The 19,089-nt window shown below is 42.6% G+C and overlaps 2 pseudogenes; one reads left to right on the plus strand and one right to left on the minus strand.

Moving 5' to 3' along the window:
• Positions 1-11,490: 11,490 nt before the first annotated feature.
• Positions 11,491-12,303, plus strand: LOC110047341 (uncharacterized; annotated as a pseudogene).
• Positions 12,304-13,586: 1,283 nt separating this feature from the next.
• Positions 13,587-15,004, minus strand: LOC149099224 (uncharacterized; annotated as a pseudogene).
• Positions 15,005-19,089: the final 4,085 nt, after the last annotated feature.

Raw genomic sequence — 19,089 nt, forward strand, 5'->3', positions numbered from 1 at the left:
CCGAGCAAGCTAATTCATGCTTACAGTGCACAAAAGGATAATTATTTTACATGAATCAGAAAAATTTTATGAGTTATTGTAAATTTTTCACCTTGTTTTGCAATTTGCAGCGTCAAAAGCAACTAGATTCTTAAAACAAATTTGGTCCAGGTATATTGCTGCTTTCTCTCTTAGTACTGCTAGAGAAAATGAATTCGGTATCAGGTGAAATCATTTGTTGCAATTAGTTTTTTAGTCTCCTCTTCTCAAAGTTGAAAAATCTAAATAGATTAATTAATTGATCGTTCACAAATTAATAGTTTCCTGAACATCTCAAAGCACGTAGACAATAACCATTATTTGTGCCATTAGTTCTGTAACAACAACAGCTAGCTTTATTTGTATGACCATAAATACGTAGTGATGCAAAAGCTTTTGAAAACTAAAACTAAAACAGTAATTTTTTTCATGAAAATATAATAAGGTTCTAATATAGCAATCAAATTACTTGGATTTGATATGTGAGAGGAATATTGCATAGATCACAGGAAGATGAACTGAATTTTGCAAATATTAATATAATGATTTGTAAAAGTCATACTGAGTTTGCCGATGGCTTGCAAATGAAGATAATTGTTGAAAAGTCGGAACAATATGTCCTATTTTTCTATAAAATTCATCTCTTAGAACGCAGTATTTTTGCAATATGTGAGAAAGTGAGATTCGTCTTCAATTAGATTAGATTCACAAATAGGGCAGAGTCTGTTAAACCTTAGAATTTGATCATATCTACCAGTTTCAATCCTCAGTTTGTGATTGCCTATCCTAAATTGCAGTAGTTCTTTTCTCTTCCTTTACTTGCTTGTTAAATCTAAATAAGAGGACGGTGTACATTCGTTCTGAATTAAAAGTGTTGAACAATTCTAGTTTTTGGAATTTTGCATGACATGTTGCCAGTATAAAATATACTTTTGTTGCACTAGGCTAACATAATGTTTTATTGTAGCATTAGGTATGTACATAAGATTAAAACAAGGTAAATATTAAAATTGTAAATTGTAAGACATCAATTAAGGCATCACCTGATAAATAGTCCAAAGTGGGTGAAGCCCAAAATCGTTTAATAACACTATTTAGCAACAGTAAATAATGTGGTGGTCAAATTAAAACAGTTTTGGGTGGTTACATTTATTATTGTTGGATATTGTAACACGACATGAACAACTGTTTCAATCTGTAGCGATCCTGATACCTCTAAACATATCGACAAAAGAAATCTTAGCCCACTGACAAAACTATTTTGGTTCCCACGACAAAACTATTTCTGAATCCACCGACAAAATTACTCTCAACCCAGCAAGAGGAGTAATTTATGATACAGTATTGGCGATTTGCAAAGTGTTCTCTGTAGGCCACTGTATGAATGATCCCCGTGGTAGTGATCAACCTGGTTAAAGCAGCCTCTAAAGTCTCTGATCGAAGGAGTTGTTCCCTTGATTCTCTAGTCGATTCACCAATACCACAGTAAAGAATAGAAGGGATGTCGGGTAGCGATGATGACATATTTATAGTACAATAGACAACCAGTATAAATTTATTTGTATACCAGAGTTCAAACAAAAGGAAGTTAATGAAGCAATACTCTTCTATATGTCAGGCTGTTTATTTTTTTTTGTTGAGGGCCTACATAAAAGTGCCATCGAGTAACAAGTCAAGACATCAGACACCGGGCATCGCATTATGCCAAAATAGTTAACTCGTAAAACTATTAACCTGACGCTATAGTAGTGAATCCTTTTTATTATTATTATTATTATTTTATTATTATAATTATTATTAGTATTATTAATATTAGTAGTCGTAGTAGTAATAGTAGTAGTAATAGTAGTAGTAGTAATAATAATAGTAACAAAAGTAGTAGTAATAGTATCTGTTGACTTGATGTACCAGAGTATATGCTTAACATCAACGCACTTTACTCATTCTGGCTCGTGTGACGATGTTACTATTGTAAAGCTCCAAGTTATGCACAGTCATTGTTTGATTTCTAAAGTCGAGGACAAAAGAAGACTCTAAGCCACCATGTCTCTGATTTTGCTAAAATTCAATTTTACCTGCAACAGGTGCCATATTTACGTCGCTGAAAACTTTTATAAAAAGCTAGAGGCCCCTTGTTTAGTAGAAGCGCGATGTCTTCTAGTTCGCACCTTGAGCTTGGTCACTGCCCATTGAAAGGCTGCGACTTCTACAGGTCTAGTCTAAGACGCCACTTGCGATCCAAAGAGCACAACAGTGAGATTGACTCACAACAAACTGATACCCTCATGCAGTCCGCCGACAAGAGGAAGATAGGGAAAGGAAAGACATGGTTATCATACAAGCCTTGCCCAATCAAGGACTGCAATGTTCTCACGTGCCATTTCAAACACCATTTACGATCTAAAAAGAATCACGTTAAGGTCGATCCATGAGATATTGATATCCTCGTGAAGGTTGTCGACGAGAGGGGCATGCGAACAAAAAGGAACCCCCGTTTTTACAGTGTGCCCGATTGAGGGCTGTACCTTCATCACCTGCTATTTGCGTTCGCATCTACTGCATAGACATAAAATACAGGAATGGGAAGCTTTGAAAACCCTTCTAGAGACTGCAGAGATTTATCGACCCAATAAGTTGTGCTCTAAAAACAGCTCGTTAGTACCTACTGTTGTGACCAGCAATATCAAGCTTGATAATGACATTGATGATGACGATGATGGTAATGATGACAATAACGACGACATTAGACAATGGGCTGGTAAACAGAACAATAACTATGTAAGAGAATGCGAGTGCCAATTAACCAAGGAAGACTTCGATGCTGCCAAGTCTTTGTTATCGTTACATCAATCAACAAAGAGAGACGCTAAAGCTGTCATGTCTCTGATTCAATGAAATGGCCTCCATCTTACATTTCACGATTGACGTATTTAGTGATGGAACAACATAACGTGACACGTCACTAGACACTTTAATAAACCACATAAGTACCAGAAAGCCTGTTTGTTTAGTACGAGGACAATGTTTTGTAGCACGCACCACAAGAGATGTCGCTGTCCACTGAAAGGTTGTGACTACCTTGGAGGTGATCTGAGATGCCATTTGCAGTCCAAAAAGCACCACAATGAGGTCGATTCACAGCAAATCAACACCCTTGTGCAGTTCGTTGACAAGGGGAAAACGCGAAAAGGTAAGAACCAGTTATTGTATAGGTGGTGCTCGATCAAGGACTAACTTTCTCACGTGCTATCTGCGCAACCATCTGAAGCAGAGTCACGGTATACGAAATTCGCAAACTTTGAACAAATTTCGAAAGAATGCAGAGATCTACCAACCCAACCGGATGCCCTCTAAGTCTACCATGTCAGCAACTAAAATAGAGGAAGATGATACCGAGCCTGATGATGATGATGATGACGATGATTATGAACTGCCAGGAGCTAAAGCTTTTTTCGAGACTCGGCACATCAACACAGATTGTCATTCACGTGTGGTGGACTTTTACCTCCACCTGGGAACAGTTGATGCCAGCCAAAAAGCTGAACGTATCCGGCTTCAGCATGCAAATCAAGTGAGGAAAATTCTCGGACATCGACCCAGGGGATAAAGACATTCAGCCACTGGCAGCAGATGAAGGGTGGGCTGTATGGAACACATGGATCACTCTGCACCTCAAGGACCCTTCCGTTGCAGCCGGAACGCTCATTTTCTATCTGGGCAGTCTTAGTAAATTTTTAAAATTTGTCGTCAAGCGTCAGAGGCGTCGCCAGTCCACCGAGAGTGATCCATCTCTTTCTGAAGATAAGTGCAAGATATTCTGTGACATTCTCGACGCCATCAGTGGATGGCGGGGGACCATAACTAAAGAACGGGCTGTTAAACAGAACGAGCACTACTTGAAAGAATGCGAGCGACAATTGACAAAGGAAGACTTCAAAGCCTTCCTGGAATCGCCTGTGATTAGAGGCAGAGTCTCTGTTCTTTAATACGGCTAAATGTCAAGGACTCTTTCAATTTGTGAGAGCTTGAGATTATCTCATTGCGTGGCTAGCAGTCTCGTGCGGTACTCATCCGAGGCCGCTAGAGACGGCTACCATTGAGCATTTCAGGCAAGCAAGCCGGGATTCGGGGTTTCTTCGGTGCTTTGTGATGTTGGTCCCAAGACACAAACGGCAAATTGATGGGCCGGCCATCGTTACCATGGACGAACTGTTGCACGAATTTGTCAGCGTGTACATTCGGGACATTCGCCTGATGGTTGTAGAATCATCGGACAAACACCACTTGTTTGTTATGATAGAAGGGAAGCCATTTGCACAAGGCTCCATTGGAACCCGCGTGACGCATCTATGGAACTGAACGGGTATCAGACCAGACCTTCGTGTCTTGTGCACGGACTCCTGTAAGTGCATTGTCACCATGGTGGAAGAGGCAAATAAAAAGCAACGAATCAGAACCGGGCACCCTCTCATCGACGACAGCAATGTGCGGAAGTTGTGCCATTCGGAACAGACGACCACCATCTGGTACATGAGAGAAAATCTTATGGCGATCGGGGCGCGAGCTCACAGTGTATTGCAATGTGAGGGAGACTTGGACAAAATGAGATATGAAGAGGGAAATGCCAGTCACAAGACTGGATCTGACATTGACCTCGATCCTGGAACCGACAAAAGCGCACTTGCTGACGTTGAACATGGAAATGTATCCAGAACCCGAATGGATGCAGACTTTTTCTCTGGGAAAGGACAATTGATCAAGCAACAAGTCTTGCCAAATATCGCGCCCACTCCTGCACCTTCTCTTAGCAAACAGCCTGAAATTCCAACTCTTCTATCCCAACCACGAGAATGCAGCGATTGGTCTCGAGAAGATTCAAAGCTTTTTGTCAAGTATGTGAGACCGTTTGGAAAGTGTCCCGGTCAAAGGGCAGAACAGTTCTTATTTTGTACATTACACCATGTCCACGCCGCCATTGAAAAAGCACATGAAAGCCGCCAGCACCAAACGTCGCAAGATCCTATTTAGACCGCTTCGGTTGATTCATCCAGACCACGAAAAGGAACCATTGTACAAAAAGTGCTACGAGACATTTTTTTGTACGACCGGAATCGCTTGCACACCACACGTTCTTGAACTTGTGGCTAAGATGCCATCATTTCTTCGTGATTGACGCTACTACAAGAAGTTTGGTGAAAGAACTTACTACCAGGAGAAAAATAACTGTATAGAGGGACCCTTGGAAGAAGCTATCCAACGCGTGACTGATATAGTGAACATGCTAAGACCTTTGCCTGACTTTGAAGATGACGAGAACTGGGTGGTTACTGAAGAGATTTTGATAAATGATGATGAAAACACCTTTGAACAAATTATCAAGTTAGATTAAAACATGTTTCAGTTTTAGTATTTATTTACACCTCGTTGCATTATATTGTTGTGGAATCACATGAAGGTCATGGATGAGCCTCGTTATGTTTTATATGACTTGCAGCTCTACTACATACGCGTTCTTATTAAATAAGATACAATTTGCCTCGAGTTATTGCGTGGCTTTTTTTCTGCGCTGTAATGACCGAAGCTCGTTTGTCGTTCGTTGAAATAAATAAAATGAATATGAGTCTCGAGAGATTGGCATGATTTATTTCACATGTATATCTAGTGTTTGATCTTTGGAACAAAATAAGGACGTGAAGTGTTTTTTGGATATTGCCTCAAATAAATGTGTCCTAAACTGCAAGGATCAATGCTCCCCATTCCTCCACCCATGTAACATCTGGTCCACTTTGGCATTTTTTGGCTATCTCACGAGTGGACTTTGGTCGTTTTGATTTTTTCTCGATCATTTCTTTTAATTGCATAGTCAGGGAAGTGATGCACGATTCCAGTTTGCCTATTTCCTCATCTTTGGCAGTATTAAGATTATTGTACTGCAGGATTGCTTTTTCTTTTTCGCTAGAACGTCTTTCAATTTCTTGCTTAAAATCAGCCTCTATCAGTTTGTGATACTCTAAGTTGATTTGAGCAAGGTTCAGTTTGTCCAACAATTCACCCATACATTGCTTTTCCTCTTCCAATGCACACTGCAACTTATTCAACTCATCCTTCATTTCATTCACGCCTTCCGTACGCGAATCTTCCCTTCTCCTTTTTCCTTTTTGCGAATGTTGTCTGGTCTTTCTCGTTTTTTCCTTCGTGTCGGTAATGACTTTGAATTGCAGGTGCAAGGGAGGCATCAGCAAGTCATCTCCGTATTTGGCACATCTTACCAAATTGGCCACCATGACTCCGAGAGTGTAACCGAACTTTGACCAGTTGTCCAGCCCTCCCTTAGGAACGACGACTTCTTCCTCTCCCTTCTTGTATTGCTTAAAGTTTGTGGTGCTAAACATCGTTCCCTGCGTTTTCAGGGACCGTTTGCTCTTATAATCCAAGGTGTGCTCGTACCCATGGAACTTTGCTTGACCGTTTTCTTGAAGGATCTCGGTAGACAGCCTTTTAGTTGTTGCAGAAGGGTCAAATAACGGAATACAACCCACTGGAGTTGTTCCATACGCCTGCACTGACAACGTTTGCTTACCGCGAAAAGCCACTGCTTCAAAGCAGTACTCGATCAACCCCTCAGTACTGGAGTATATGGGCACGATACACTCGACGACATTGTACACTTTCAACAAGTGAGACTGGATCCTGCACACCATCCAACTTCAGACGCTCCAAGGTAGCCTGACGATCAAACGGCACCAAGATATAGACAGACACAGACACGTCGTACTTTGCCCGTTGGTTCGCGATATCTGGGCACATCATGGGTTGAAGACTGTCGGCAATTATACAAGGGCGTTCAAAGATTTGATTGACCTCGGTTTCCATAAAGATGCCAATTCTTTCGCCCTCCTTTTCGTACCAAGGCAGACCCCGACAAAAGCGACGGACTTGGCGACAGCAATTGAGACTGAAAGTGGGAAGAACGGCCTTCGTTTGAATGGTAAATCTACCCACATTTCAAATACCAGCTTGGCAGTGAGAAAGGTTGGAGTCGGTCACCTCTTGCCTGATCGAGAACTGGGCAGTGATGTCTTGACCGCATTGACTGCACGCAAGATGCCGATGATAACTGACACTATTGGCAAACTTTTGCTTCAACTCTCGGGCAATTTTTAGTGCATTGTTTAAGTATTGGCCATTTCCTTTGACTAATTGTTGAATTTTTTCAACTTGACCTTCCACTAATCCGTCCCGATGTTGATCGCTGACAGAGTGGAAAATCGAACCAGGTACAATGGGCTTTTCGTTAAACTCGTACACCCCGTACCTGGCCAAGTTGATCTGCCTCACGATTGCATCGTCCAATATGCACGGGACACTTTTCATCGCCAAAATGGCAAAGCGTGTCGCCTTGGTGAAGTCATACCCCTCCTTCATTACGTCAGTCACGTAAAATAAAGGCAAGTCTCGAATGCGTTTCATGGAGTTTGCAATGCGCTTCTCAAAAGATTCCTCTTCTTTAGCACCGATGCACTGGCAAAACATGTTTTCCATACTTTCTTGCGATGGCATCTTTGCCATGCGTGTCCAGTGCCAAATATGTGCCATATCACCTGTGAGAATTGCGGCCTCGGCACCTCCCTGTCCTATCTGAGGTGTGGGAATGTCGTAACTAAAAACTGCAGCAGCCTTTAGCTGGAAACGATCAAACATAGTCGGGCACATAGTCTCTTAAGGGGCGTCTACATATCCTACTGGTAAAGAGGCAATATTGTTCATGGCCCTGTTTGCATAGTTGTATGACTCGATGCCGTGTTTCTCGGCATATGATGCAACTCTAGCTGGGTCAATAAAAAATTGTCCCAAAAGCTCGCTCGGACTACACGCTTCTCTGTTCATCAAGTGTTCGTCTATAACAACATGGCACATATTAGAGATGCGACGTGGCACGTCGGTCCTGGTCAACATCATGTATGATTTCTCACTTCCATAAGGGGTATACACTGCATAGACGCAGGCATCCCTAGAGCTGTCATAATGAGATTCGACGGCCACGGAGAAGCCGCTCTCCAGGGCCTGTCGAATACGTGCATTGTTGATTTTCAATTTCACCATCTCTTTGCGGTACAGTGGAGGTGATCCGTGAACAACCCTCATGTCAGTGTTGTCTTTTTTTCGATGGACTCTTTGACCTATCGATAAAAACTAAAGCCACTGACATGTACAGTCTATTTAAAATTTTATTGACCAATCATCATGCATTTAAATGATGTAATGTTTCCGCCAGTGACTGACGTGAAGAGATTATTGGGTTGGCCAGACGTACCCCCGCAACACCGACCTTACCAGTAATGGCAACGCTCAAAGAGCCGCCAATCGTTTCTATTCGATCACCTGCTTTCTGTAGAAACGTCTTCGAATAAGGAAACAATCTGGACTGGCCCCAGAATGTGACCAGATGGGCAATGGCACAGACATCTTCTGGGTCTTTTCCATGTTGAAAGGGTAAAGGACATCCCATCAATCCTTTCATGTTGGCGCGATCGATGCAGATCAAAAGGACACCCACAACATGAGTCTCTGCCAGGCTCGATCGCATAACTAGTCACACAGAGCCTCAGGAGGGGAAAGCAATAGTGTCCATGTACCAGTCTTTGGCTTTTTCCAGTGGCTACCGGACGGGCACTTCCAAAGTCGATCAAGGTGACAAGATGATCGTGTTTCCTGTCAATCAAGATGTTTTTCATTGACAGGTCCCCGTGAATGATTCCGACTACGTCTTGTAAATGACGAACTCCCTCCACTACTTGAGATGCTACACGTACACTTGCTTTTTCAAAATCTGGTATGTTGTCAGTCAACCAACTTCCCAGCATGACTCCATCGATGAGGGGCATAACAAGCCTAGGCAACACAACGGCACCTGGAGGTGGCATGGATACATACCACAACCTCACGACATTGTGATGTCTATGGCGATTGCACTGCAACATCGCGGTCAACTCCCTGTCAAAGTAGTCGTAATTGATAAACCGCGGTATTTTAACCACACACTGGATGGTCCCCCCTTCAGAGCCTTTACACAAGTGGAAAAGGTACCCTTTCCTACAGGAGGTGATGTCCAATCACATTGTAAGTCCGACGATTGCAGGACGCTGACCAACCCATCTTGCGTGGCGGAGTACAAGACTGCCTCGTTGAGGAATTCAACATCTGGTGGTGATAATGTAAGGGACATCCCTGTGGCTTTGCTCGACGCTGAGTGCATCTCCGACATTGGAAACTGGAGAGCTGCCTGCAAATTCTCCAGTTTCTAGGAAGTGTGATACGTTTAAATTTTGGAATGAATCAAACACAGCTGGGTGGTTTAATCACCTTGCATCGGCCATCAAATGCCATCTCTTCCAAGCGAGCATGGCATCCCAAAACTGTCCAACATGTCCAAAACTAGGTCGGTCCATATGTCAGAGGGAAAGAGCCAATGCGTTGTTTGTGACTCGGGGGTATAATGCCACACCTTTCCGTCAGCCGATATCTTCGTCTTGGCATCCACACGGACAAATGTCATGCAAAGAAAAAATAGCCACCGCTCCATGCTTTGTTTTCAGGGAAACAGTGTAGCATTTATTGCTTTGGATGTCAGCAAAGTGCGAGCCAGTCTCTATGGAAACGGATTGGGAATCGCCTAAAAAAACTCTTCAAATTGTGCAAGCATACCACTGATATTAGATTTACTCACGCGAATGCCTCCACCTGGAACTCCAGCTGGAATAGCACCTGGGTTAGGGTTTAGGGTTTTAGGGTTAGGGTTAGGGTTCGGGGTTAGGGTTAGGGTTAGGGTTATTCCTATGTAGATTCGCCCCCCTCAGTAGTTCCTGGCCCCCCCAAAATTTGCACCTCGCCCCCTTGGTCGTGCAACTGTTAAATTACGTAAGATATTTGCTTTCAAACTTCAAAAAAATTATTCTTGTGCCATCTTGCTGGTTTGATTTCTCCAAGAGTATTTAATGCACATCAGACAAATTTACTGTGTCTTTTGTCTAAACAACGGGCTAGTGAATGGTACCTCTTGCATTCTTGTAATTGTTAAATTACTAGAGATATTTGCCTTTAAACTTCAAAAAAAATTGTTTTCTGTCAACTTGCAGGTTTGATTTCTCCAAGAATATTTGACCAACATCAATGATGTTTTGCGTGCCTTTTGTCTAACAAAAGGGCTACCGAATGATACCTTTGTCATTCGTTTAACTATTAAATTACCTGAGATATTTGCCTTGAAACTTCAAGAAAAATTGTTTTCTGCCAACTTGCAGGTTTGATTTCTCCAAGAATATTTGACCAACATCAACGATATTTAGGGTGCCGTTTATCTAACAAAAGGGCTACGGAATGATATCTTTCTCATTCTTTTAACTATTAAATTACCTGAGATATTTGCCTTCAAACTTCAAGAAAAATTGTTTTCTGCCAACTTGCAGGTTTGATTTCTCAGAGAGTATTTGACCAACATCAACGATATTAAGCGTGCCTCTTGTCTAACAGAAGGGCTACCGAATGATACCTTTCTCGTTCTTGTAACTATTAAATTACGTCAGATATTTGCCTTCAAACTTCAAAAAAAATTGCAAAGTTTGAAAAAAACTTACAAAAAAAAACTTTTTTTGATTTCAAATATAGACTTGTGAAATGTAGAAAGTAAACGGGCTGCATTGCCCATGTCGTCTGGACCTCATAGGTGAAAACCGTGCAGAAAACGGCCCATTGGGGAATTTTTTATGAATTTTTTTGTAGCGACCAGTTGTAAAGGAAAGTTCAGTGCATACTACATGACGTCCCTTTCTTCCCATAAAAAACGGTTGCCTCTGCGCAGGCTTTGGTCAAAGTTTAAGGGTGCAATCTTGACCAATATGTTGTTGAAGGACCTTGTTATTAGAACTGGAGGACCTTTTATTGATATTTTGATGTTATATCATGCTTGTTGATGTTGTAAGGAACCGTTTGGTGTTGATTTTGTGGAAATCGGTTCCTTTGTTGATTAGTTATGACGTCATTTGTGTCGAAACTTTACACCTTAATAACTTTACGAGGTTTTAACCATTTGGCCAGCAAACTGTAGCGTCGGATAGGCCTTGACATAGGCTACGTGCATGCCAAATTTGGTAGCAAATGATAAAATCCTTGCAAAGTTATTAGCGGTTAAAGTTTTATACAAAATGGCAGACACAAGTTTGTTGGTACCATGCCCTCAGCGGTTTTAACGCAAAAACGAGGGGAAACTTTAACTGCTAATAACTCAAAGAGGATTGAACCGTTTGACTTGCAATTTGAAGCAAAGATAGAATGCAACAAGGGTTATTTGTTGTGTGGGTCACGTGAGTGCCAGCCCTCACTCTAAAGTCTGCAAGTATACCAGACTTTTACTGCTTAGAACTTTAAGATAATATTGAGGGAGGCTTTCGAATCTGCAGACATTATAGAGTGCAAAAGTAGCTATCTGTATAGAATGTTGATTTCACCCCTAACTATAATGTCTAAGTATGGGCACTCGTTACTGGAACTTGAGGTTGTCATTAGAGACTAAGGCAAGGTTTTTTTTCCTTCAACGTTTTTTGCAGCTGAGCCAGTCACCATGAGCCGCCGTGTGAAATACACCCCAGCCGAGGACCACGCGCTCCAGGCCTTCGTTGAGGCCAACAAGTTTAACTACCCTGTGACCGGAAATAAATTGTGGATCTTCACAGAGACCCAGCAAGTAACTGATCATTCCTGGCAATCCATGAGGGCCAGGTATATGCTATTGTCAGGGGCCCCTGCGAAGAAGGGCAAAAAGAAGCCCTCAACGAGACCCTCCCTGGGAAGCGGCACTCAGGGAACAATTCCATTTCACCCGTCGTTCACCTCCACCTCCACCCGCCCCACCTCCACCCACCCCACATCCACCCACCCCACATCCACCCACCCCACCTCCACCCTCACCACCTCCACTTGTACCATGTCCACCCGCCCTACCTCCACCCACTCCACCCACTCCTCGATGTCGACAGTTCCACAACAAGTTACTGTGACGGACGCAACGACACAGACAGACGGCACGGGGATGGTCAGCGTCGGGTTTGGCATCCACCTGTTCTGCCCTGTCACGCAGTACAGGCTGGTGGATGTCAGCACCCAAACAGTGCGTCTGCCATCCCAACAGACGTTCGCATTCATTTTAGACATGCATGCACCATGCATTACCATACGCATCATACGTACGTCATACGCCCATACATTCTCTTTGTAAATAAATTTTGTAAATAGACGTTTATATTAGTGTATGTAAGAAAAATAGCCAAAAAAAAATACATAGACCAAAAAAATCACATTATTGTAAATAGTTTCAATTCAACAAAGTTGAATTTTTGTAAATACCTTTGTAACTAGAATTGTCAAATAGAAGATGTTAACTTAAGACTTATTTATTGTAAATGTCACTGTACAAAAAATTGTATATATTTTAACTTCTGTAAAAATAGCCTTGTAAATACTCATTGTTGCTTTAGAACTAGGCTCGGCACTTTATGTCTCCCGTCAGGGATCAAACACGAGTTGGAGTAGCCAATCTCCGAGGAGTGCCCCACGGGAACATCTAGTGTCTTTACAGTCTAAGTTTTTAATTATTTTTGGGGTACAAGAGGGTGTTGATGTGCAACTTGCGGACAGGAAGTCCGTTAGGCTTTCTGGGCAGTTTGTAAGCCCCGGTCTGTCTAATCGCCTCTCACACCCAAAGCCAACTCCACCTCCTCGTGGTGCACCCTGGGTAGCCTGGCCTTGCGGCTAAGGTTAGCAGACGGAGCTCTGGCTGAAAGCTGGAGGGGTTAATCATCCCTTCAGTGGAAAATTGCCTGCAATTGAACACAGTGAGACAAAGAAGATGCAAGAAAACGCGACAGCAGTCATAACAGATGTGCACAAAGATGTAGCCCCTTTAGTCTGGCCTCTCTCCTTCAGACCTGTACAGGTCTTTGGTTCATGAAGGCACACAAGCCTCTCAACCATGACAAGGTAGGACTACTGTGAGAGGAAAATGTAATGATGATTTCCCAGTCCCCCCCTTGCCGTATCAAACGGCAAGAGTACTACCCAGAGACTGAGCGTGTTTGTGGGGCACTCCCCGGGGGTTGGCTACCCCAGCTTGCGTTTGATCCCTGACAAACTGCTCAGTCCCTGGAGGGTATCATCGGGTCACCAGCCCGACTCATTGTCGCCAGGACTATTTACAATATTTACAATTCTATGTGCAATTAAAATATTTACAATTTTATATACAATTTTATATACAATAAATAAAGATACTTTAGATTTTTGATCTGTACAATTCTACTTACAATGATATTTACAGGAGTTCAGCTTGGCTGAACTATGTAATGTTAACTTTTTTGTTTTTTTTTCCAGTTTAGATGCAACGTTCAACACAATGTGGTCCATCAAGTGTCATCAAGAGATTCACCCGCTGTTAAGACAACTGGAACCCCTCTCTCTTCCATACCACACAGAACAAACACAACGCAAGTCCAATCCAGTCAAGTTGAACGACGTGCCTACTTCTTTTTTCTGAAGAGATTCTTCAATTTGTTGTAAATGCGCGCCCATCCTTCTTGTTCCATGAGGTCCTTCAGCCGACGATCGTTATTGATGGTTTTTCGGATATCTGTCGTCGCTGGCAGCTCGGAAAAGTCTCTGAAGGCTTCTTTGAGGAGTTTGGTGTCCTCAGGGTCCCACTCTGTCCGCTTGGGTCCTGTGGACCTGGAAGAGGGATCGTCAAAGTCATCCAGCCAACTGGAGACTTAAGCCTCTTTAGGTACTTCAGACACAGGCAGTGTTGACGTTGCACCTCCTATCTTTGCAAGATAGTTAACATAATTTACAACTTGCTTGACCCTATTTTTTGAAAATGAAAGAAAGTAGAGAGGGGATCTGTCGCAGTGTTTTCTGTACGTCGGTAATGGTGACTTTGTCACAAGCCTCAATCGTTTTGCCAAAGGCACTCCTTATTTGACCCTTTTGTTTTTCGGTGAGCATCTTATGTGTTGGAGATGGTGGCACTACTCCACTGATCATGGTTGATTGCTTTGATGATTTTGCGGAAGGTTGCGACTGGGTTTCAACGGATGGTGGTGCCGGTGGTCTTGTCGCCTTAGATGTAGATGGTGGTGGTGACGCTGGTGGGCTCTGTCTCTCAGGTGTAGTTGATCGTTGTGACGCCGGTGGGCTCTGTTCCTTGGATATAGATGGTGGTGGTGATGCTGGCGGGCTTTTTTCCTTAGAACTTCGCCTTTTCTTTCACGTCCAATAGCCGTTGGATAATGTTAACGGCCTTGATGCCAGTATTCGTCAAGTCCGGCCGTGCGTACCACTGCCTAGAGGTCTTCTCACTATGGGCGAGGACACGCCGCAGGATGGCCCGTTCTTCTGGGCTGCAGCGATCCAGCATCTGCGTGGTTATCATATTTCTCATATCAACAAACGCCATACGCGATCCAAGGTTTACGCCACATTTTTCTATGAAGCCGGAAAGCCTTTTACCAATGGTGCCCTCGCAGAACGCGATTCCATCGGTTGTGATAAAGAGGGCATCCTCATCATGCTTGGCAAAGTCAGGGCGAATTCTGCGGACATAAATGTCCATGAATTTATATTGGTCTGGTAGCATTGGGCAGATTGCTGGTCCATCCTTTCTGCGCTTGTGCTTTGCCACTAGCATGACTTTGCAACCATCTTGGACTTTACCTGAGGTGTACTCGTGCAAGGTGGCGTTATTCAGCGGCCCGGGGCGAGTACCAGTGTCTAAGGAGAACTTTGTCAGCAAGAAATCCCTGACGTTGACGAACTATTTAGTAGTAAGTTCCTTTCCACGACCCGCTTGAATTAGCAGCCTCTGGGCTTCGTTGTATGCGTCGCTGGACTTGATCTGAGAGAGCTCCTCCAGAGTGAGAAGTCCCTCGGTTTCGTCTACCATGCGCTTGTTTTTCACATGGTAGGTCTGGCTGTCCACGCTCGAACGCCAGCCCTTGATGTCCTTCTTGAGGGTGTTGAACCTAGCCATCAAGTCAGGGTGGACAGCTGGGGCGCTCTTGTTAAAGCGTTCGTGCGTGACGAAACCAAGAAACTTCTCATACGAAGTCAAATACGATATGATGGTACCAGGCTTCTTAGTGCCATTGGTCAAGTGGGGCTTGACCCAAAGCTTCCACACGGCATCACCTTGGTGATCAAGGAGGCAAAGGATGTCATCACCCTTTGGATCGATGGTCTCGATCAGTGATCGCATCTGGGATGCATGCTGGAGACGTATTGATCTCTTTTTGTCGCCAGCTGTCGGCCGCGAGAGAAACTCGTAGAAGAGTACAAGCCACCGATGGCGGGCCGTTGATGGATGAGCTGATGTAAAGTACTGAGCTGCGGTGGCGTCGCAATCCTCGCCTTTTTCTAGAGGTTTTGCTGACGAATGATGTGATTGGTCATCCGATTCTGATTCGGAATCCACTGTACTGGCGGTGTCAGCTTCAGCTGTTGCAGAAGGGATGGCAGATGCAGCGGCAGAGGTGGAGACAGATGCTGCGGCCGCGGCAGAGAGGGCGGCAGATGTAGCATCATCGGGGATGGCAGAAGGTGTGGAAGAGGAGGAACACGGGCAGCAGGAGCCAGGACCAGTGATGAATGGTGTTTTGGGAGAACCTCAACGATTGCTGGAGGTGGTGGTACTAAGTGGTCCTCAAGCTCCGCCAACCCTGTGTACAGAGTGGCCATCTTGAGGTAGCGTATGTGCGCTTTAGAACTTCTGTCAAGCCCATGCATAGAGGGATTCTCCAGGTGCCGTGCCATGTCTAGTACCAGTTGATTACACCCAGGCACTGGGCACCACTTCCTTTGTCGGCCTTTCACTGGCTGTTTACCCTTTCTGGCCTGCCTCTTTCCTCGCTTAGCAGCACCAGCACGTACGATGGATAGCAGTTTGTCAACTGCCTCATCCGCCAGATCGCCTTTCTTGACGTGAACGAGAAGATGGCGCCGCAGGTCGTTCCCGTTGAAAGAACAGTTGGAGAGAGGGCACGCTTTCTTCTTATGATGCGATCTAGTAGTCTTGTGAGTCGATGGCGATCCTGAAGGTGAGCTGACAGGAGAGGCAGTGTGCTTAGGCCTCTTTGAGGTGGGAAGCGGAGACGATGCTCGAGGTTTTTTGTTTGCAGTGTCATCATCAGAGTCATCATCAGTGGATGATTCACTCTCATCGGCTGGGACGTATACCGAGGTCTGGTCACTGTCCTCGTCAGACTCCTGTTTTTTATCGCGTTCTGAAGGTGGTCTGGCTTCATCTTTTGATTTCTCGAACTGTCTTAAAATGTCAACCGATTTGCATAGGCTCTTTGCATACTCTATTATCTCTGTAGAGAGATCCTCGCCGCTGTAGTGTCCGCCGATTTTTGGCATTCGGTCGTACAAGCAGTAGAAAGAATGGATCATGACTAATAGCTTTGCGCGCTACAGTTTCCGATTTGTCCATGTGGAGGCAATTGGCTGCCTCTGCAAAGAACACGAGGTCATCGATCTCTTCTTCGAGTTTTTGAGACGATGTTGCCTTGGGGTCAAATCGTACAGGAATATTATATTCGAAACCCTCTTCCAGACCCAGTTCTGCTAATGCGTTCCTGTCGCCATTAGAAGCGCACCTCAGCGTAGCCATTGTTCCAGGTATTTCACCTTCCATTGTTGACTGGATGATGACGAGCACTACATAACAAATTCTTGCAACAAAAGTTTGTCAAGCAAAGCCTCAACAATAAGACATGTACATCAGAACAAAGCTAAACTTTAACTGCTGCTATCTCTAAGAAAACTTAACTCCTTTTTTCTAAGATTAAGCCTGAAGTTTGCCCCTTGGGGCGACAACTAAACCTCTAAATCTAAGGTCGAGTCTTCAAAAATATAACCCTTAAGTTTCTAGTCAAACGGTTAAATTCTCTTTAAGTTATAGGCATTATAAGGTTTTGAGTACTTGCAGAGATTATAGTGACAAGTGAAACCAACATGCAGAACGCTCGTGACGTATTCTATAATGTCTTCAAATTTCAGAACCTAACTTATTTTTCCTTAAGAGTTATTCGCGGTTAAAGTTTAGCCTCGTTTCCACATAACCAAGCGTGCAATGCACACATGGGTAATTTTGTGGCGAAACTTTGAACGCCAATAACTCTGTGAGAATTTAATCATTCCCTTTCATTTTTGCCACGAATGTAGCCTTCATTAAGGGGTATGTAACACAAAAAAAATTTGAGGAATGATTAAATCCTTGCAAAGTTATTAGCTGTCGAAGTTTCGACACAAATGGTGTCATATTACGTAAACAAAGGAATCGATTTCAAAAAAATTAACACCAAACGGTTCCTCAGCATCAATATATTAATACACATAGGGACCTCAAGTTCTAGTAACGAGTTCCCACAGCATGCATAAATGGTCAAACAATGCACCCTTAAACTTTGACCTGAGCCTGCGCAAAAGCGATTGCATCTTATCAGAACAAAATGTGCTTGGAAGTTGCTCTAGCATCTTACACACCTTTTCTGATAGTTGTATCGTTTCTGCGCAGTGTTCTAAGGGTGCCAAAAAGCAGAAATAACGGAGCTCAAAAAAGCGTGTACTCACCCACTGAAGTCTTGAGGAAGAGTGGCCTCATGTAGGCTGCACCAAAATGTATAAAATAAAAAAAAATTGTTAAAAATTCCCATTTTATTATTTTATCCCATTTGATGCGATTTTCAGCAAATAAAAGATCATTACCTGTATTTTAAGGCTGCAGTGCTAAAACAGCTTTCAATTTTCTCTGAATTGGCCAGAATTTAAACCAAAGTTAACTGTTTGCAAACAGTTATTTTTCATTTTTAAAATGTTCCTTCTATGTAGAGATTTCTGTTTTGACCATCGTAAAAACGTCAATCGATAATTGCGAGGCCCTTTTTTGTACTGTGTAATTTTTGTTAATTATTAACTTAAACTTAATTTTTTACGAGGCTATAAAAGTTGTTCACCTCGCCCCCCTCACTTCTATGAACTTTTGCTGAATTTGATTTGGATTTTAAGGGTTAGTCAAAAGTAATTACACTATTTTGTAACCCTTGTCAAGACCTTTCCATTGATGTAAAAAGCTCTTGAAAATGTTAAAACTACAAGATTTAAAATCAGAATCAGGAGGTAGCACCTCGCCCCCCTTTAAATTTTTTTATTTTTTGGAAAGAAAAAGTCATGAAATCATTACATTTTAATCAATCACAATGAAACTTGAAACACACATAGCCCTATTATTAGGTTACATTTTAACAGAGTTTTGTGTCTTTAACCCTGAAGATTATGCATTTTATAAGCTAAAATATCCACAACCTTTTTTTTGCATAAAAACTCAATTTGCTGACTTTGCAACTTAATTACGCCTTTTGTTTTCAACGAAATAATGTGAAAATAATATATGTTATGTATCAAAGACCTTTCTATCTCGTGCAAAATAATTAGCGTAAAATCATGAAAGTGGAGTAATTTATGATTGTTTAAACACACTATCTAAGTGCTGAATTAAAAAAAAACACACAACTTTCACTGTAAGTCATATCCACTAGTTTTAAAGATTTTCAAAACAACTTGTATTTGAAAGACCTTTTATTGGCATCAAAAACCATGAAATAAAAAAGGTGAAAACTGATAACAAAAAGGCCACAGACAGAAAAATTTAACGGTTGTATTCCTTTCTGTGATATTTTTTGATGCAATTTGAGGGTTTTGAAGAGTCTTAAGAAACAAAAGTTTGATTCAGTTTCCGCCATTCGTTCAGAATCAGATTCACAATCATATAGCTACATTTGAGATAATTTGTTTTTAAAACTTGTTGTTTCTTTGCCGAGTTAGCCTAAGATTTAAAAAACCCTATAAATTTCAATTTGTCTTTTTCTGACATACCTTTGTATTTATCAAATTTTTCTACAGAACATAGATTTTACAAAGATTTTGATTTTACTAATCGATAGCAAAGGTGTTGCTCTATTTATTGTGTAA

The sequence above is a fragment of the Orbicella faveolata genome, unplaced genomic scaffold, assembly GCF_042242905.1.
Source record: "Orbicella faveolata isolate gen_17 unplaced genomic scaffold, um_ofav_v1 contig_46, whole genome shotgun sequence".
NCBI classification, from domain to species: domain Eukaryota; kingdom Metazoa; phylum Cnidaria; class Anthozoa; order Scleractinia; family Merulinidae; genus Orbicella; species Orbicella faveolata.